At 42.7% G+C, this 21,805-nt stretch overlaps 1 protein-coding gene across 3 annotated transcripts in view; it reads left to right on the forward strand.

Moving 5' to 3' along the window:
• Window positions 1–21,805, forward strand: part of LOC106601438 (RNA binding protein fox-1 homolog 3) — a 393,335-nt gene that overhangs the window by 67,375 nt on the left and 304,155 nt on the right. For all 3 annotated transcript variants that reach the window (XM_082976499.1, XM_082976494.1, XM_082976498.1), the window contains exon 3: window positions 11,560–11,690. The gene's annotated coding sequence lies outside the window, so the exon portion shown is untranslated. The remainder of the gene's footprint in view (window positions 1–11,559; window positions 11,691–21,805) is intronic.

A 21,805-nucleotide genomic window follows, 5' to 3' on the forward strand; every position in this document is an offset into this window, starting at 1 on the left:
CACTCTCCTGAATGAAGAAATCACAGTCAAGACAAAAAGCTGCACTTGAATATGTTGAGGATCTGTTTGTGTTCTCAGGAGAGATGCTTCGGGTCGGCAATGAATGGTTATTCCATTCTAGGTGGCAGAATTCCAAATTACACGGCGGCGACGTATCCTAAAGAAAAAGTGTAGGTTAGCTCAGCCTCAAATCCCACATCACCGTGCTCCTGATGCTCGCCTCTGTCTAATCATCAGGCCCTTTATTCCCAATAATCAACCACACAGAGAGTTTACAGATTACCATTGATCCTATACGAGAGAGCAGATTTATAGTAGTTGGGTACTGCTGTCAAACCGTCTTAAATGAATTGTACATTAAGTTGCCCCTACTGCTAGGTAACTACAGAGTAATAACTGTAGTAATACTGCAGTAGTTACATAGGTGTTACTATGTAATTACATGGTAATACGTTTGTAGCGCTTTCAGTTATTAAACATTTGGAACAAGGAATGTGTAATTACACAGCCACTTGCTGAAGTCTATTCCACATGTGTAATTATGGATGTTATTACACATTTTTTTGTTCCACTATTTAAGTCGTGTTTTGTAATTACGTTTTAAAGTCATCTATGAATTACCACGTTAATAACTCTAACCAAAATCGGACCTTGTTACTTGTTACTAACTACAAGGTGCCACTATCATTGAAGCCACATGGAATACCAGGGTTGATAAATAGGCTAGGACCTGGTAACAACAATTGTAACAAGGCACATCCTGTCATTGCTACTCTAACTTCTGCGATGCATACAAAGCCCTCCCCCGCCCTGCCTTCGGCAAATCTGACCATGACTCCATTTTGTTGCTCCCAGCCTATAGACAGAAACTAAAACAGGAAACGCCCGTGCTCAGGTCTATCCAGCGCTGGTCTGACCAATCGGATTCCACGCTTCAAGATTGCTTCGATCACGTGGACTGGGATAACATTGATGTATACGCTGACTTGGTGAGCGAGTTTATTTGCAAGTGCATCGGCGATGTCTTACCCACTGTGACTAGTAAAACCTTTCCTAACCAGAAACCGTGGATTGATGGCAGCATTTGCGCAAAACTGAAAACGTGAACCACCGCTTTTAATCATGGCAAGGCGACTGGAAACATGACCAAATACAAACAATGCAGCTATTTCCTCCGTAAGGCAATCATACAAGCAAAGCGTCTGTATAGAGACAAAGTAGAGTCGCAATTCAACGGCTCAAACACGAGACGTATGTGTCACGACTTCTGCCGAAGTCGATGCCCCTCCTTGTTCGAGTGGTGCTCGGTGGTCGACGTCACCGGTCTTCTAGCCATCACTGATCCATTTTTCATTATCCATTGGTTTTGTCTTGTTTTCACACACACCTGGTTCCAATCCCATTCATTACCTGTTGTGTATTTAACCCTCTGTTTCCCCTCATGTCCTTGTCCGAGATTGTTTGTATGTTATTTTGTGTCGTGTATTTTGTAGTAGTGAGCTACCGGTATTGTTGCCCATGTTATTTTATGTAAATTTTGGTTTTGGAGTTCGTGTTTGTTTATTATTTTATTAAAACAACTCCAGTGATACCAAGTTGGTTTCTACTGCGCCTGACTTCCCTGCCACCTACACACACAGCGATGACAGTATGTGGTAGGGTCTACAGTCAAATCACAGATTACAAAATGAAAACCAGCCCCGTCGTGGACATCAACGTCTTGATCCCAGACAAATTAAACAACTTCTTTGCTCGCTTTGAGGAGAACACAGTGCCACTGACACGGCCTGCTACCAAAGCCTGTGGGTTCTCCTTCTCCATATCCAACGTGAGTAAAACATTTAAACGTGTTAACCTTCGCAAGGCTGCCGACCCAGACGGCATCCCTAGCCGCGTCCTCAGAGCATGCGCAGACCAGCTGGCTGGTGTGTTTACGGACATATTCAATCTATCCCTATCCCAGTCTGCTATCCCCACATGCTTCAAGATGGCCACCATTGTTCATGTTCCCAAGAAAGCTAAAGTAACTGAACTAAATGACTATCGCCCCGTTGCACTCATTTCTGTTATCATGAAGTGCTTTGAGAGTCTAGTCAAGGATCATATCACCTCCACCCTACCTGATACCCTAGACCCAGTTAAACTTGCTTATCTCCCCAATTGATCCACTGACGATGCAAACTCCAGCACACTGCCCTATCTCATCTGGACAAGAGGAATACCTATGTAAGAATGCTGTTCATTGACTACAGCTCAGCACTTAACACCATAGTACCCTCCAAACTCGTCATTAAGCTCGAGACCCCGGGTCTCGACCCCGACCTGTGCAACTGGGTCCTGGACTTTCTGACGGGCCGCCCCCAGGTGGTGAAGGTAGAAAACACCCCGATAATCCTCCACAATGGGGCCCCAAGAGGGTGCGTTCTCAGGCCACTTCTGTACTCTGTTCACCCATGACTGCGTGGCCATGCACGCTTCCAACTCAATCATCAAGTTTGCAGACGACACTACAGTGGTAGGCTTGATTACCAACAACAACGAGACGGCCTACAGGGAGGAGGTGAGGGCCGTCGGAGTGTGGTGTCAGGAAAATAGCCTCACACTCAATGTCAACAAAACAAAGGAGATGATCGTGGACTTCAGGAAACAGTAGAGGGGGCAAACCCCCATCTACATCAATGGGACAGTAGTGGAGAAGATTCGGCATATTCATCACCGACAAACTGAAATGGTCCACCCACACAGACAGCGTGGTGAAGAAGGGGCAATAGAGCGTCTTCAACCTCAGGAGGCTGAAGAAATTTGGCTTGTCAACTATAACACATATTTTACAGATGCACAAACGAGAGCATCCTGTCGGGCTGTATCAACGCCTGGTATGGCAACTTCACTGCACTCAACCGCAAGGCTTACCAGAGGGTCGTGCGGTCTGCACAACACATCACTGGGGCAAACTACCTGCCCTCCAGGACACCTACAGCACCCGATGTCACAGGAAGGCCAAAAAGTTCATCAAGGACAACAACCACCCGAGCCACTGCCTGTTCATCCCGCTATCATCCAGAAGGTGAGGTCAGTACAGGTGCATCAAAGCTGGGACCGAGAGACTGAAAAACAGCGTCTATCTCAAGGCCATCAGACTGTTAAACAGCCATCACTAACATAGAGAGGCTGCTGCCAACATACAGACTGAAATCTCTGGCCACTTTAATAAATGGACTTAATAAAGGTATCACTAGTCACTTTAAATAATGCTACTTTAATAATGTTTACATATTATATTACTCAACTCCTATATATATACTGTATTCTATACCATCTACTGCATCTCGCCTATGCCGCACGGCCATCGCTGATCCAAATATTTATAGGGTCAACAGCCCTGCACCCCCCACAGCAACTTGCCCAAACCTCCCCCATTTCTCCTTCACCCAAATCCAGATAGCTGATGTTCTGAAAGAGTTGCAAAATCTGGAACCCTACAAATCAGCTGGGTTAGACCATCTGGACCCTCTCTTTCTAAAATGATCCGCCGCAATTGTTGCAGCTCCTATTACTAGCCTGTTCAACCTCTCTTTCATATCGTCTGAGATCCCCAAAGATTGGAAATCTGCCGTGATCATCCCCCTCTTCAAAGGGGAGACACTGTAGACCCAAAGTGTTACATACCTATATCTATCTTACCCTGCTTTTCTAAGATCTTCGAAAGCCAAGTTAACAAACAGATCACCGATCATTTTGAATCCCACTGTACCTTCTCCACTATGCATTCTGGTTTCCGAGCTGGTCATGGGTGCACCTCAGCCACGCTCAAGGTCCTAAACGATATTCAGCGACCTGGCCAAGGCTTCGACTCTGTCAATCACCACATTCTTATTGGCAGACTCAACTGCCTTGGTTTCTCAAATGACTGCCTCGCCTGGTTCACCAACTTCTTCTCAGACAGAGTTCAGTGTGTCAAATTGGAGGGCCTATTGTCCGGACCTCTGGCAGTCTTTATGGGGGTGCCACAGGGTTCAATTCTCGGGCCGACTCTTTTCTCTGTATACATCAATGATGTCGCTCTTGCTGCTGGTGATTCTCTGATCCACCTCTACGCAGACGACACCATTCTGTATACTTCTGGCCCTTCTTTGGACACTGTGTTAACTAACCTCCAGACGAGCTTCAATGCCATACAACTCTCCTTCCGTGGCCTCCAACTGCTCTTAAATGCAAGTAAAACTAAATGCATGCTCTTCAACCGATCGCTGCCTGCAGCTGCCCACCCGTCCAGCATCACTTCTCTGGACGGTTCTGACTTAGAATATGTGGACAACTACAAATACCTAGGTGTCTGGTTAGACTGTAAACTCTCCTTCCAGACTCACATTAAGCATCTCCAATCCCAAATTAAATCTAGAATTGGCTTCCATAAGACTGCTAAATAGTTAGTTAAATAGTTAACCAAATAGCTACCCAGACTTTCTGCATTGACCCTTTTTGCACTAACTTTTATGTCTCATCACGTACGCTGCTGCTACTGGTTATTATCTGTCACTTTATTCCTAGTTATATGTGCATACTGTATCTACCTCGTACCCCTGCACATTGACTCGGCACTGGTACCCGGTGTATATAGCCAAGTTATCACTCATTGTGTATTTATTATTACCTTTATTATTAGGTGTTTTAGTTTTCTATTATTTCACTATTTTCTTTCTCTCTGCATTGTGGGTGTGAAGGGCCCATAAATACTGTTAGTCTACACTTGTTGTTTATGAAGCATTTGAGAAATTTTATTTGATTATCATGTACCTACCCAGGAGCAAGCAAATTAATGTAAAGTGAAACCCAGTAGGGTATAACCTTTATAATTATAATGTAGTTACAATGTAGCAACCTTTGCAGACAATAGGCTAACTAAGAGAAATTAGGAGACAGGAGATAGGAGAACATTAGGTATAACCCTTTCACTGTACTGTACTCACAATAAGTAGGGATTGATTGATGCTCAATGTTAAATTCTTTCTACTATCACATCTAAGCCAATATGACACAAATGTCGATTAAACATCACAATTAAACTTGATTGGAGGTACACAACACACTACCTGCCTCTCATAATGAGCCGTTCAGCCGTTACAATCTTTAACAACCAACTCTGTAATTACACTGTTGTTACAAGGGATATACATGTATTTACAATGTACTTACCCAGGAGCGAGCAACTTAATGTAAAGTGAAGTGAAATGTTGAATTACTTTGTAGTTACATTGCAACAACCTTTGCAGATAATAGTAGGGACATCAACGGTTCAGGCTGCTGTCACTGTTGAATCTATAGTCTAGGGCGCCTGTTTCAATTGTCTATTTTTAAACGCCCTCCATGGTTAAAGTAATGATAAATAGATGTCATTGTTTTAAAAATCTGTAAGTGTGCTTCATTTACTATCATCCTATATCGAAATATTGAATTATTTTGGCTTTATGAATTATATTATATTACGCTAAGTCTCTTTTTGCACAACTTAAGAAGAATATCAAAGAGCTTCAGGTGAAGAAAATCTTACTGTATTTGTTGAATGGGTTAATTAACTTGAGGATCTATTACCTGTTATGGATACATGCACTATGGGTGTGCTAGGATATACATACATTATTCACAGATGAAGTGTTACCGACATTTATTTGACTGTAAACTGGTGGATAGAATGTGTTAGGCCTGCTACATTACACAGACAAACGTTTTCACCACACAACAATTACAGGACATACACGTAATTTTACCTCAGATTGGTGATGTGAGTATTATAGTTTATAGTCATCACGTTCTCCCAAAATCAATTGCTTGAAACAGATCAATATCTTTGGTTTAGTACAAGTATTTTTGTCATACATGCCAGTCCATAATGGGACTTAGAATGCGGGTGTCGTTTTCAGACCACGGTGGTGTAGCGGTCTGGGTGTAGCTGGTGCAGAGGAGTCAGGCGCAGGACCACAGAGATGAGTAACACAAGTAACTTTACTAAAATATTCCAATAACATGTCGTAAATACCGAGCCCACAATAACGGACTGAACATACATAAAAAAATCACGCACAAAAACCATGGGGAAAACAGAGGGTTAAATAATGAACATGTAATTGGGGAATTGAAACCAGGTGTGTAAAATAAAGACAAAACAAATGGAAAATGAAAAGTGGATCGTCGATGGCTTGAAGGCCGGTGACGTCGAATAAAATCGGTCTCTCCTCCCATAAAATGTCTCTGGCCTCACATGAATTCATGGATTTGAAGGTTAAACTATCATTCGAATGAAAGCCAACCCCTGTCGCTATTTAAAAACCGATGTGAAGTGGTGATTCGTTGAATTTAAACGCAACATGTAAAGTGGTGGCCCATGTTTCATGAGCTGAAATAAAAGATCCCAGACATTTTTCATACGTGCAAAAAGCTTATGTCATGACGTGGCCCTTTCTGGGTATAGAGCTCTCCCTTCTACACCCAGGTTCTGTTATCTCAGCTCGTAAATTCCTGGAGGAGACTCTCTCCTCCTGGCCATGCAGTATATATATAGAGAGAGTTTGACAGTAGAACAAAGGAACTTCTTCTACATCACAGAACTTGAGAACTGAACAATGTCCATGTTTCGGAGAATGTGTAAATGGTCGGTGGAGAAGCCAGCTACGACCCGTCCGTTTTGTTTCACGTTTGTGACCTCATGAAAGACAATACAGCGACATTACCATAACTCTGTTTATACAGGTGCCTCCATTATGAGGTTTGCGTCTAATTATTGTATAAAATGAATGAGTAAAGATGAAACTATTTGTGAAATGATGTAATGATGTTAATGTGAGAGAATTGTATTCCCTTTAAAGTTAAACTACGTCATTGGCTCGCCCCTATGAGCACAGATATGATCTGGCTCATGGGACAGCCCTTTTCTACTGTTACGAATAAAACCCCTACCTGAAGAAATCTTCTTCAGACCATCAGTACCTCGGTCAGCTGAGGGGGCGAAGGTTGAGTAGAGACCACAAAAACCTCAGTATAAGGTAAGGTTGTAATGGTTGTTGAACTCCTAACCATACCATGTGGAGCATTGGCTACACGTGTCACGACTTCTGCCGAAGTCGATGCCTCTCCTTGTTCGGGCGGTGCTTGGCGGTCGACGTCACCGGTCTTCTAGCCATCATTGATCCATTTCTCATTTTCCATTGGTTTTGTCTTGTCTTCCTACACACCTGGTTCAAATCCCATTCATTACATGTTGTGTATTTAACCCTCTGTTTCCCCTCATGTCCTTGTCAGAGATTGTTTGTGCATATGCTCGTGTATTATGGATTGGTGCGCGATGGGTTCTTGTACCCACTTTTATTTATTATGTACTTTGGTTTTGGAGTTTTAGTAACGTTATTAAAATACTCCATTTATACCAAGTTGGATTCTCCTGCGCCTGACTTCTCTGCCACCTACACACACGACATTACAACATGGCTGGGAAATGGTTAAACTCTGAGACTATCGATCCGGACAGAATAAGAGCAAATCTTAGATTCTAATTACTAGTCTGCAGCTAGAAATTATGTCAACATGAAATGCGAAGACCGACAACCGCCGAAACATCTGTTCTATAAGAACATTTCTGAATGGTACTCTGAAGTATCCATTCTAACCACGAAAGACTCCAGGGAAGCAGAGAGACGCTTGGATGAACTTTCCAACAGAAAGACAGACGATTTCAACAGAGATCACGACGACACACTGAGCGTAAATATATATTGATTGCAATTATTCCCGAATGAGTGAGCGTTCATGTGCAAAGGATTAGCATTTCAATTAATATAATTATCAACTGTGTAGTGACTCTTTTGTCTTTCCCGCCCTTCTCAGTCCACACCCACTTCCCTTTGTCCACCAAGCCTTCATATCGGCTTAGCCCACTAGGGAACATCCCCTATCATTTCCTTGTAACAATATCTACTGTTTGTTTATGCATTTCTGTGATTATTTACTTAGAAAATAAATGATTAAGACAATTGATGTATGGATGATTCATAGTAAAGGCTGGGTTCATGCAGATAACTAACAGATAACAACAACAACATTTGGAATGAGACTAATGTGAGGTAAATAATAATTAATTAATTAGAAGACTAATTGATCAGATATTAAAATATCTGAAGAGTTATATTAGGAAAATTATAACTTTGTAATCTGAAGATTTTCCTTGGTGCCCCGACTTCCTAGTTAATTACTTTTACATGATTAGTTTAATCACGTAATAATAATTACAGAGAATTGATTTGATAAAATAACAGTCTTCACTTTAATGATGCTAAAGACACGACACGTATATCTCTCAAATTGTGTGCACAAATTTGTTTATATCCCTGTTAGTGAGCATTTCTCCTTTGCCAAGATAATCCATCTACCTGACAGGTGTGGCATATCAAGAAGCTGATTAAACAGCATGATCAGTACACAGGTGCACCTTGTGATGGGGACACTAAAAGGCCACTCTAAAATGTGCATTTTTGTAACACAACACAATGCCACAGATGTCTCAAGTTTTAAGGTGGAGTGCAATTGACATGCTGACTGCAGGAATGTCCACCAGAGCTGTTGCCAGAGAATTTAATGTTCATTTTTCTTCCATAAGCTGCCTCCAATGTCGTTTTAGAGAATTTGGCAGTACGTTCAACTGGCCTCACAACCGCAGACCACATGTAACCGTGCCAGCTCAGGACCTCCACATCTGGCTTCTTCACCTACGGGATCGTCTGAGACCAGCCACCTGGACAGCGGATGAAACTGAGGAGTATTTCAGTCTGTAATAATGCCCTTTTGTGGGATTTTTTTAAATTCTGATTGGCTTGGCCTGGCTCCCCAGTGGGTGGGCCTGGCTCCCGAGTGGGTGGGCCTATGCCCTCCCAGAACCATCCATGGCTGCGCCCCTGCCCAATCATGTGAAATCCATAGATTATATGAACTCTAACTCAGTCTTTGAAATTGTTGCATGTTGTGTTTATATTTTTGTTCAGTATATATATAGCAGCCTTCTAGATGTCCTCATCTAACCAACCATATATAGATTACTCCAAGTTTCCATGTGGTCTTTGTATTAATATTAGGCTATAACTGGTCGCGATACAACGGTATTACTATGTAATTACATAGCAACACCTATGTAACTACTATGTTGTTTCTACAGTTATAACTGTGTAGTTATTGTACATCGCAAAGGGGGCAACTTAATGTAAAGTGTTACCAATCTTGGTTATTGTTTCTTAACCCAAATGATGAAAGCCTTGTTCTCCCCATGTCCTTAGGGGGATGGTGCCTGGTGCTTTCCTGTTGAAGAGGATGGGATCCTGACTGTTTCTCTCTTTCTGCTGTTATTTCCCTGTAGAGCAGGAAGAGTGAAGGGAGCTATGAGTGATCGACTGCGCCTCTATTCTATGAGTTTTAGGGGGATTTGAAGTTATTGAAAGTGTGGTGAAGGGTGACAGCTGGGAGATGTCTATGTGATGCCTATCGGACGGCCGGGTGCCTGCCATCATGGTTGTGTGCATCCAGCCAGTCTTCTTCTCAGCCTGTCCCCTCAGGCAGACGGCACAAGCATTCCACTCCACTATCACATACATGTTGTTGTACTACTGGCCAATCATCTGCACTACTCACATATGAGATTTCACCAAGATTGCACAGAAATTTGATAATGATATAAAATGGCTGTATAGGGCCTTTAAAAGTGTGAAATTGGGAGGTGTGTGAATGATGAATGATCGATAGATTGATGGCGAGAGAGAGAGAGGCATTTTTGGGGGGGCTATTCCTTAACGATTCCTCTGAGTAGCCATGCAAGGAATAATGGATGTGTAATGTGGAACGACAGCTTGCAGAGCACTGTCATTAATGTTGTAATTCACTTTTAGTGTTTCTACTATTGCACTGCAACAGGAGGCACAGATGTCACCTGAATCAGCTCCTTCTAGCAGCCAGAGAGCACCCTGTCTTCACCAGCTGTCTATGAACGCACCCTGCCAGCCCACCGTGTGTGCAAATGTGTGTGTGTGTGTGTGTGTGTGTGTGTGTGTGTGTGTGTGTGTGTGTGTGTGTGTGTGTGTGTGTGTGTGTGTGTGCGTGTGTGCGTGTGTGCGTGTGTGCGTGTGTGCGTGCGTGCGTGCGTGCGTGCGTGCGTGCGTGCGTGTGTGTGTGTGTGTTCGTGCGTGCGTGCGCGTGTATGTGTCCATGATGCCCGGTAAATGTCAACTTCCAGAGTACACTGTATGTATTGATACAGGAAGTAAATCCATACTGTTATAGTATCTTGTTACATCATTGGAATCAAAAACAAAATGATTATAGAATACCTAGACTTAAATACTTAGTTAATATTTGGCCCCATTTTAAAAAGGACAATCGTATCAGTACTCTCCCTACTTTATGTTATAAATCATATTGGGACCTTAAATGAAGTGGATGCTTGAATACCCAACACAAATGTCTCCCATCTCTTTAATATACGTGCACACGTTCACTCTGGAGATCACCCTGACAAAACCACGGAGGAAAATGACAGAAGACGAAAGAAAAGAAGGTCTCAAAGAGAAAATAGCTGACTGACTGTGTAAGCTCAGTTCAGCTCAAAATGAGAAAGTTCATTATATGGCCGTCAAGGTGAAAGGAAGACTTCTCCTGGCAGACGCAGTTAAAATGTCCACCTCTCCTACTCAGAGGAGAAAAGAGAAGGAATGAAGAGGGACAAATGCTGTTTTGTGGGGAGGTGTGTGTAATAAAGAGAGTAAAAGTGCGTGTGTGTCTGTGTGTGAGTGTGTGTGTGTGTGCGTGTGTGTGTGTAATAGAGAGAGTAAAAGAGTGTGTGTGTGTGTGCGTGTGTGCTCGTGTGCGTGCGTGTCTGTTCCAGTACAGACAAGGGCAGCAGTGTTAATGGTATTGCTCTGTAAAATGACCCTTACATCCGTTTCTTCATACATTTCCACAGTGCTTCAAAAGTCCTCATATTTTCCCCTTGTCAGCAGTGTATCATTGTTATGTGTATGTGACCTCTAGAAGGAGCTTGTGTTCCTTCATGTAGCCTTTCATGTTCAGCCTGTGCTCCCTTGTTATTTGATTGCATTCTGAATGCATTTTCCCTAACAATGAAACAGAAGGTTATCCCTGTTGACATATAGCTTCTATGGTTAGTCTCCTGCGCTTTAATACAGGGCTAGCCTATGAATATCAGTTTAATAGACAAAACTAGTTTCATTCCACTAATATTTGCCAACACAAGTGGATGCTTAAAATAGCTCCTCTCACTCAGTAACACTACTGTATATTATGCTGAGTGTGCCACTTATAATACAGCCTCAAGCTAAGGCAGCATTAGCCATACCTCCCCTGGCGAAGCAACATTAGAAATGAAGTGGTATCAGGGAAACTACTGTAGCCCTGTGTGAGGAGGAGCCACAGTGTCAGAATGTTTCCACACAGACCTATAAATGGGATGTTTGATACAGTACATACTGTAGTGTTTCATAGCAGATGTTGCTGTCCTTTGTCTCGCAGACGCTGCTTCACACAGAGTGATGCTGAGACTGGCTTAGGCTTGCAGCACCACTGAAGACTGGTACACGGCACTAGACAATGACTATTAGCCCCAAGACCAGCGAACAGTGATCAACTGACCTCTGAGACAGGTAAGACTGTTACAAATGTGAACATTTACCACCCTGTGTAGATAACTGTTACATATAATACAGAACGAGGCTCATTTCACCAACATGTAGGATACGGTTTCCTTATCCTCATATGAATAAAGTTCTCTTAGAAGTAAATCTTCATGTGGCAGAAAGTGATGTGGGCGCTGGACATGGGGGGGCTAGTGGGTCTGGGCAGGTGTGATGTCGTTGATGTTTGTATGATGTTGTCGTTTGTATGTGAATGTTTTGTATTATTAATTTAAAAAAAAAATTGTTTAATTAAATCGTATACTCTACCAAAAGACAATATTATCAGGAATTAGTCTTTCCCTGTGTCCTGTGTACTCAATGACAGTCTCACTCTCAGCATCAAATAGCAGAGTTACTTGTTTACTTCACTATGAATTACGAGCGCATGTTTGATTTAACTAAAATCTATCATTGCACTGCAGTATACAATAGATCTCATTCAGATTAGTCCGTTTCTGCAGTTGGGTGGAAATGTGTTGAATCTTTTCACACTCACCTCAAAGCTAGTCATCCTTTTCCTTTTCAAGGGAAATTGAAGTGGTGTCAGAAGGAGATATGGCATGGGTTTGTGTTTGTTTTCTTCTTGCATAGAGAGTAGTTACTTTGAAAAGTGCAGGGCTGGCTCGGTGATGGAGCGTAGGATGATTCAGCAGGAATCCAACAGCCCATGTGACTGATTCACATTTGAACATAAGCAGAAATATGGCCACTCCAGGGAGTTGCGGGGAGGAATGGAAAAATAGCCTCAAATCTCTCAGCAGCAAATCAAGTCTCTTTGTTTAAGTCCTGTTCTGTGTCACCTGCTCTATGGCTCACCGGTGTGTTGTGGTGTACATGGTGATACTGATTGCTCTTATTCAAAATAAGCACCATGACAAAGATGGGGAAGAGGAGTTTTTTGAATGTGCCTCTCCTGAAGAGGAGGGCCTGAGAGGATTATATGGCTCAGTGGGCACCGTATTGTGTAGGGAGTGGATACAGCAGGTACCCATTTGAATCCCAGCCAAGAGACAGACACAATGTTGCAGGGGATAATGTTGCCTCACAGCAATTAAACTCTGGAGGTTTGGAGTGGTTTAGGGGGAAGCATGTTAAATTAGCCCATTTTTCCTCCCTCTCAGCCATGTCTTATGCTTATCTTCTTTCTGACCGCTTTGTAGGAGAACCTGAGAACTGTATGGAGGAGTCGTTTGCTTTGAATTCTTTAGGTGCCAAATTGAATTCCCTCCATCATTCCTCTCTGTGTATCATTTGCATTGACATATCTAATGCATACACATTTTCAAGTACTAATCAAAGGCAGAGATTTCGCCCTTTATCCAAGTATCCTAGAAACACTGTGTGATCTGCTCCCGTCAGCACCACAGAACTTTCCCATACCCTTGGGTCTTTGTGTCCCTGGTTTCAGGTTGGTTGTTTACAGTACAGAGGGGTTGTGTTCCGTGCCGTCCCTCCTCCTTCCCCCAGTAGCGTTGGGCAGCGGGGTCTCAAAGCCTCGTCGTCCAGGACAAATTGGTGGATAGCGGCTCATTTCCTCGGAGCCGTCATGAATGGACTGTGCCGTGACTGTGTAAACAAGTGCAAAGACTCCCAAGGGCATTCCTGCATAAATAATGAGTCCAGGAGATGTTTGCCATTTGTACCACTCACTGGCTGCAGACATGGGTCAGCTAGTCTCCTCTATTGGGAGGCTTCAGTAAACAACAGCCACTAACGACCCGACAAGTTTACCTGCCTGGTGTGTGGGAGCATCCTCATTGGCTACTGGGCCTTCTTGGCTTCTCTCCCCATTCAGACTCTTCCTGTTCATCTGTTCATAGCACTCATTTCCATCTCTCCTGGTGAACGGCAAGGTTTTATGTAGCTTTTGAAGTGATGTAACAGAGGGACTGTTGAGAGTGTGTTCAAGTCTTACATGCTGTGTTTACTTGAGCATCATCTTTACTGTTCTTCACTTCATCCAGTCAAATGTGTTTTCAGGAATCCACCCAGGTCTTACCACCAGCTGTAAACACTGACTACTCAGATTGTGGGGCATATCCAAAAGCCTATATAGGTTTGAGCTCTAAGCGTGGGTTTGAGGGAGAATGGCTAGCATGAGGCTCAGCTCTGCAAGGGAAGGTGATGTGACAGCGGGAGAGGGAGGCAGAGTGAGCGGGAGCGAGAGAGAGAGAGGAGGAAATAAAGACAAAGAAACACCCACTCCTCATTAGCTTAAGCATCGTGTGTATCCATCATCCTGTAAAATAACATCTGAAAAAAGAGAAAGCCCACGTCTGCCGCGCGGCAACATGGGATGGAGATATAAAATGAATCTCTGCACTTAGGCGGTGCCATCTGTTCATCTGGGTGGAGAGCACGCCTTTACGCCACACGTTCTTTCTCCCTCCCTCTCCCTCTCTCTGTCTCTTTCTACTCAACCGCCAGAGAAACCATCTTTGCTCAGAAACCAGAGAGCTCAACAAAACGACATGCCTCAATGCCAACCCCGGGGCTACGTTTTTTCCTCTTGTTCTTAATTTCCCTGATAGTGTGCATATCTTTATCCAGTTTTTGATACAATATGCGAAAAACATAGTGACATAATACAATTTGAGCTCCATGTGAGAAATAGGATTATCTTGGGCGAGATTGTCAGCGACGTGTTACGGTAATCACTTTCTTCCAGGAGCCGAGAGACGTGACTCACTCGCAACTTGACCCGCTGTCATTATCTATTCCGTCTGACAGTATTTATGCAGTTTGCTTGATCTGGTTTTCCTTCAGGTGCTTTAGAAAATGAATGGAGAGCCCATTAATATATATATAAATGTGGAATAATGAAAAATAAGTAATCCCCCCTTGCAAATTGGAATGAGGAGTAAATCCTGATCCACCTTGGGGCCCCAGCCAGCTGGCCAGCCAGTCAGTCAGTTGGTCCGTGTTGTGTTGTTGCTCCAGACGTTGTTGTGGATCGTCAGTGCGGTGGAACTGTGTGTTCTCTAGGTCTCCTCTCCACATCTAGTCAGACTCCCCAGTGTTCTAATTGATACAGGATGTGTTTCCCAGGCCTCTGGAGGAAGGTCACAATGCATGACTTTGACACACTATGGAGCCACACAGAACAGAACATTCACAAATAAGGCTCCTCTCTCACCCATAAAACTGTTAAAAAAAAATTCTCCAATTCTCTCAAAAGTTAATGTACAGTCAGGAAAAAAGACAAAAAAGAAATGTAACAAATACTGAGCTATATTGTATGCTAAAAAAAAGGGAAATTATTATTTTATACTTATATAATTGCTCAGAGAAACAGATTTTGTTTAACAAGTAACATTTATTTCTAAAGAAGAAAGGGGTCAAAATGATTGGCACCCCTGTTTTAAATACCTTTCAATACCTCACCTTACGAGGATAACAGCACTGAGCCTTTTTCTAAAATGTTTTATGACATTGGGAGGGATCTTAGACCATTCCTCCATACATCATTTTTTCAGATCCTTGATATCCTTTGTCTGCGCTTATGGACTGCCTTCTTCAATTCAAACCACAGGTTTTCAATGGGGTTCAAGTCCGGAGACTGAGATGGCCATTGCAAAATGTTAATTTTGTAGTCAATTAACCATTTGATTTTGATGTGTGCTTGGGGTTATTGTCTTGCTGGAAGGTCTACTTACGTCCCAAGTTTCAGCCTCCTAGAAGAGGCAACCAAGTTTTTGGCAAAAATGTCCTGGTACTGTGTAAAGTTCATGATGCTGTTGACCTTAAAATCAAATCAAATTTATTTATATAGCCCTTCGTACATCAGCTGATATCTCAAAGTGCTGTACAGAAACCCAGCCTAAAACCCCAAACAGCAAGCAATGCATGTGAAGAAGCACGGTGGCTAGGAAAAACTCCCTAGGAAAAACTCCCATGAAAGGCCAAAAACCTAGGAAGAAACCTAGAGAGGAACCAGGCTATGAGGGGTGGCCAGTCCTCTTCTGGCTGTGCCGGGTGGATATTATAACAGAACATGGTCAAGATGTTAAAATGTTCATAAATGACCAGCATGGTCAAATAATAATAATCATAGTAGTTGTCGAGGGTGCAACAAGCACGTCCGGTGAACAGGTCAGGGTTCCATAGCCGCAGGCAGAACAGTTGAAACTGGAGCAGCAGCACGGCCAGGTGGACTGGGAACAGCAAGGAGTCATCATGCCAGGTAGTCCTGAGGCATGGTCCTAGGGCTCAGGTCCTCCGAGAGAAAGAAAGAAAGAGAGAAAGAGAGAATTAGAGAGAGCATATTTAAATTCACACAGAACACCGGATAAGACAAGAGAAATACTCCAGATGTAACAGACTGACCCTAGCCCCCCGACACATAAACTACTGCAGCATAAATACTGGAGGCTGAGACAGGAGGGATCAGAAGACACTGTGGCCCCATCCGATGATACCCCCGGACAGGGCCAAACAGGCAGGATATAATCCCACCCACTTTGCCTTAACAAGGGCCCCAGGACCAGTGGAAAGATGGTAGGTATTGTAACGGTTGTCCAAAGGAGTAGACCAAGGTGCAGTGTGGTATGTTTTCATCTTGATATTTATTTTAACTCTGAACACTTAAACAAAATAATAAACAATGGAACACGACCGTCACGTCTTGCAGGCTTTAAAAGCAGTACAAAAATAAGATCCCACAACTCAAGGAGGGAAAAAGGGCTGCATAAGTATGGTTCCCAATCAGAGACAACGATAGGCAGCCCGCCTCTGATTGGAAACCATACCTGGCCAAAACATAGAAATATAAACCATAGAATTCCCACCCCACACCCTGACCTAACAAAATAGAGAAATAAACCGTCTCTCTCAGGTCAGGGCGTGACAGGTATGGGGTTCTTTTCTGCCTATACATCCTTATTTTGATGCCACAACCACCACTGGAGTGCGTGGCCAATGAGCTTTATTTTCATGTCATCTGACCATAGCACCAGTTCCAATTCAAGTGCCAATGCCGTTTAGCAAACTCCAGGCGTTGGATGACATGAAAATAGAGCTCTTTGGCCACACACACTAGTGGCAGGTTTGGTGTCAAAGAAAGTTACATAAGAAAAAAGAACTCTCTCATACCTACTCTAAAATATGGTGGAGTATTTTTGATGTTATGGGGCTATTTTGCTTCCTCTGGTCCTGTGGTACTTTGCGCAGTACCAAGACAGTTTAGCCATGAACCTGTTTGCCTCTGCTAGGAGGCTGAAACTTGGCCGCAAGTGGATCTTCCAGCAAGTCAATAAGCCCAACTATCAATATCCACAAATAAATTGTTAATTGACCAGAAAATCCACATTTTTCAATGGCCATCTTAATCTCCAGACTTGAACCCTATTGAAAACCTGTGGTTAGAAATACTAGAACAGAAAATCCACACAGTTTAGATAGAAAGGTTGACATCCTTCAACAGTTGAACACTTTGAAGCTTGAGTATGGCACAATAAACACCCGGTATGCAGAGATTGCTGCCATGAAATCCAAGCACCAAAATGTTGAGCAAGGTGAAAGTGCAGGGAAAATGCTTGCTTGGTAAAGTAAGGAAGAGGAACATACCATCCATAGCGTTCAAACCCCTGATAGTAGCATAACAATGGATACTTCTGAAATTAACTGAGTCTTTAAAACCTTTAATCACAAACTGTATCAATCTGAAAACATTCAAAGGATGATATAAACTATTTCCTTAATGAGGCCATTTTAGCAATTATAAGTGAAGCAGAGAAAATGTATATGATAGAAACATTACCCCAGGTAAACTGTTGGAGGCCATCAATGATGTACAAAACAGGAAATCTCCTGGTAATGATGGATTCCCAGTGGAATGTTACAGACACTTTCTTCCCAAATTACTAAAGCCTATGTTACTTATCCTTACTTATACTTTCTAATTATAACTTTTCAAGCTTAGGAAGTACATTTAAGTGGAAATGGACAAAGACAAATATGCAATACCTGGGTGTACTGATACCATGCAATCTGGAGGAGGCATGTACAATTCATTATTGTCCTTTAGTAGATAGGCTTGAATCCGATGTTCAGAGATGGAGATCTCTCCCTATGTCCATGTTATGTAGGGTCAACATAATCAAAATGAATAAATATCCAATGCTGATATACTTATTCCAGGCCTTGTCAGTTTCAATTCCATCCAACTTTTTAAATAAAATAAATGGCCTGCTCTCCAACTTTATTTGGACAGGAAAGACCTCAAGAGTCAAATAGACTGTTTAACACTTACCCCAAAAAGCTGGAGGTCTTGGACTAAGGTGTATTACTGGGCTGCACAACTGCGTCCACTTAAACAATGTACAGCAGACAATCCTTGTCCATGGAGGAGTATAGAAGACATACATGTTATACCCTATGATCTAAAATATATTCACTAGTTCAGGCCCAAGGCATTGAAGAAAAAAACGAACAATCCAATGATTCTCATTCGTATTTGGGAAAATGTACATAAATGAACGAGGTGGAAAGAAGCAATATTGCCAAGCACCCCTATTTGGGGTAACCTCACCTTACCTCCAACGTTTAATTACACATTTAAGTCCTGGTTCCAAACTGGCATCAGGAATTTGGAGCATGTGTACTATGATGGCTCTCTACTGATCCAAGGCCGATTTCTTATAGTTCTTACAATTCAGAAATCTTATTCAATCGCTTCAACAGAGTCTGGATGAACCAAAGGCATCGAGCATAGAGAAATACTGAAAGAAATTGAGGAGAACCGTTGGTCACAGATACGTGAAAATGTTCATACCTGCTCCTACAACCTACTACTGTTATATAATTCATAAGGACTCATTACACTCCTGCCAGGATGCATGTAATGCACCCAGAAATGTCACATTTCTGTTGGAGATGCAACAATCACAATGCTGTAGTCCTGTGACAAACTAACACCATTTTGGGATAATATACTGTATGTGCTACCATTTCATTGTGTCTAAGAATTTATATCCATCCACCTCCACGATTATGTCTGTTGGGAAATGTAAATATTGGTGATTAATATCAGAGAAAGTTTTGTTATCTAAGTATAAATGCTGCAATACATTGGAAAGCCTCATATTCACCCTTAATAACAAACTGGACAGAACTATCCAGTTACTTCCCACTAGACTATATATTATAAAGTCAAACAAAGACCAGACATATTTGACAGAGTTTGGAGGCAGTATGTGGACAATCTCGGAGAGTGTGGTGCTTGAATGGAGGTGAAGGCTACTTGTGCCATGTTGGCGTGCCGGTCAGGGCTGGGGGGCTCTGGGGTTTCCAACTTGCTGGCTGGTTGTAGTTGTGCGTCTGTTGGTGGGTTGGGGTTTCCTGGTTCCGACTGGCGCATGGACACAGCATTGTTTTGGAAGGCAGAGAGCTATTTTGTGTTTTTGTGTGCTATTGTGGGCAAGTGTGGGCATGTTGTTGTGTACTATTGTGGGCAAGTGTGGGCATGTTGTTGTGTGTGACTGTGGGTGAGTGTGGGCATGTGGTTGTGTGTGATTGTGGGCGCGTGTGGGCATATTGTTGTGTGTGATTGTGGGCGAGTGTGGGCATGTTGTTGTGTGTGATTGTGGGTGAGTGTGGGCATGTTGTTGTGTGTGATTGTGGGTGAGTGGGGGCATGTTGTTGTGTGTGATTGTGGGCGAGTGTGGGCATGTTGTTGTGTGTGATTGTGGGTGAGTGTGGGCATGTTGTTGTGTGTGATTGTGGGCGAGTGTGGGCATGTTGTTGTGTGTGATTGTGGGTGAGTGTGGGCATGTTGTTGTGTGTGATTGTGGGCTGAGTGTGGGGCATGTTGTTGTGTGTGATTGTGGGCGAGTGTGGGCATGTTGTTGTGTGTGATTGTGGGTGAGTGTGGGCATGTTGTTGTGTGTGATTGTGGGCGAGTGTGGGCATATTGTTGTGTGTGATTGTGGGTGAGTGTGGGCATGTTGTTGTGTGTGATTGTAGGCGAGTGTGGGCATGTTGTTGTGTGTGATAGTGGTGGATGTTTTGTTTTTGTGTTGTATTGTTGCTGCTTTGGTATTTTGTTCATTAAAAATAATAACATAAGAGCAGATGAAGGATATCAAGGATCTGGAAAGATTCTGTATGGAGAAATGGTCTAAGATCCCTCCCAACGTGTTTTCCAATCTCATAAAACATTTTAGAAAAAGGCTCAGTGCCATTATATCCTCGCAAGGTGAGGTATTAAAAGTTATTAAAAACAGGGGTGGCAAATCTCTCTTTTTAAGAGAAAAACATATTACAAAATCTCTTTCTCTGAGCAATTGTATTAGTATGAAATAATATAATTAGCCAATTCTTTTAGCATACAATATAGCTCAGTATTTGTATTTTTTGCTGATCTTTATCAAGGGTGCCAGTCATTTTGGACCTGACTGTAGATACATCTATAATTTTTGGAGTAGTGCACACGTTTGGCAATCTGATCGTTTGGCCTCATTTGATCAAAAAGGCCAAACAGAACTTCAGGTGCAGCAATGATTAAAGGGAATCATATCACCCCGTACCCAAACCAAAGCACCTTCGGCCTCCCTGTGGTCAGTGGATTAACATGAGAGCGTGTTTGTCTGTGATCTGTGCCCAGGAATCTGGGAGGTGCATATTTTCCTCTCATCTTTGCCAAACGGTGACACATGGCTGGCCATGCATCATGTTTGAGTGCTTGGCTGGCTGACGTCTAGTCATCTCTCCACGGCCCTTCGGCCTGCTTTCCCAGGCCGTAAAGAGGACATCCATCAGGACAGGTGTAATTTGCCATGCAGTCGCCGCTTCTTTGCCAATACAATTTGTTAACCAATTGTTAAATGCGTACGTGATTGAATGCCCGCCGTACGACCCTTATGGATAGGATAAAATGATTTGCTTCATGTTTCTCTCGCTTGTTTTCCAGAAATCAACTTGACACGTTATTTAACCCAGCTGTGATTTATATCAGAGGGCTTTTCATTTTGAAATGTATTTTTTTAAAGGGATATGTAAACAAATTTTTGATCACATAAATCTTTGACCTGTTGTCAGTGGCTCGGCGGAATGAAGAGGATAATGGTCTATGGAGCAATGTTGTGAGTCATATTTTACTGAAATAATGATGAATTTATGCAAGGAGAGACAAGATCCTCGTTTTAATCTCCCAGTAGAACATGGTCTAGATGAAATGGTTGCTGAGCTTTTAGCTCCCACAGTTACCTCAGCAATTTGTCAGTCTAACTGGTATACACTGGCGGGAAGTGACATGCCAGTCTCCAATGGCCCACGCTAAATGTACTTCACGCTTCAAAGTATCTGTTGTTCACTGACATTGAGGTGACCCGGAAAATTCCATGTTATTAAATGCTTGGAGAAGTTTAAACCAATGACCGCAGTGTGTTTCCTCAACTCAACGATCCCTTTTTATTCTTTACCAGTTGTTTGAGTAGCAACCTTTTGTCTGGGCAGGTGTCAACAACATCACCAATAAGTGTCCTTTCCCAGACAATCTCTTTGTACCAGACCACTTCTAAAGTCACTGCAGGGCTTTTGTATGTTGTTTTTCATCCTGACTACACTTAATGTCTCCATCTCTTTAAACATGAAAGGATTATTTTGATATGATTCCTTTGAAATTCCCAACATCAAAGCTGACAGCCTTATTTGCTTCTTAGTGTATTTCCCTGCTCAGGTCACGTCACATGGGTCTGTAGTAATGAATCATCAATCAGATGCTATTGACTCTTGGGCGTGCAGAGATATCTCAGCCATGCAGATTTAAAGCTTGTGCTATATGAACAGAAACGACATGAGGGAATCACTGTGGTGTGATCTTAGGTCTCAGGGGTGGCCCCGCTTGTCAGAATGTGCTGTTGCAGGATCTTCCTGATGAAGTCATTAAGAAGTCATTAAGAAACCATTAAGAATCATTATGTCGGCGAGGTGGCACTCTGGTGTGCGCACAGTGAAGCACCAGGCATCAGGAAAACTTGTTAATCACGCAGTTTATTTGTTTCCCCAGTGTGAGACTGTAAATACTACGACACTGTGTTGAAGTGTACCTCCTAATGAAAGTCTGTATTCGCTCCTCTGCCAGT

The sequence above is a fragment of the Salmo salar genome, chromosome 06 (genome assembly GCF_965601325.2).
Source record: "Salmo salar chromosome 06, fSalSal1, whole genome shotgun sequence".
NCBI lineage: Eukaryota > Metazoa > Chordata > Actinopteri > Salmoniformes > Salmonidae > Salmo > Salmo salar.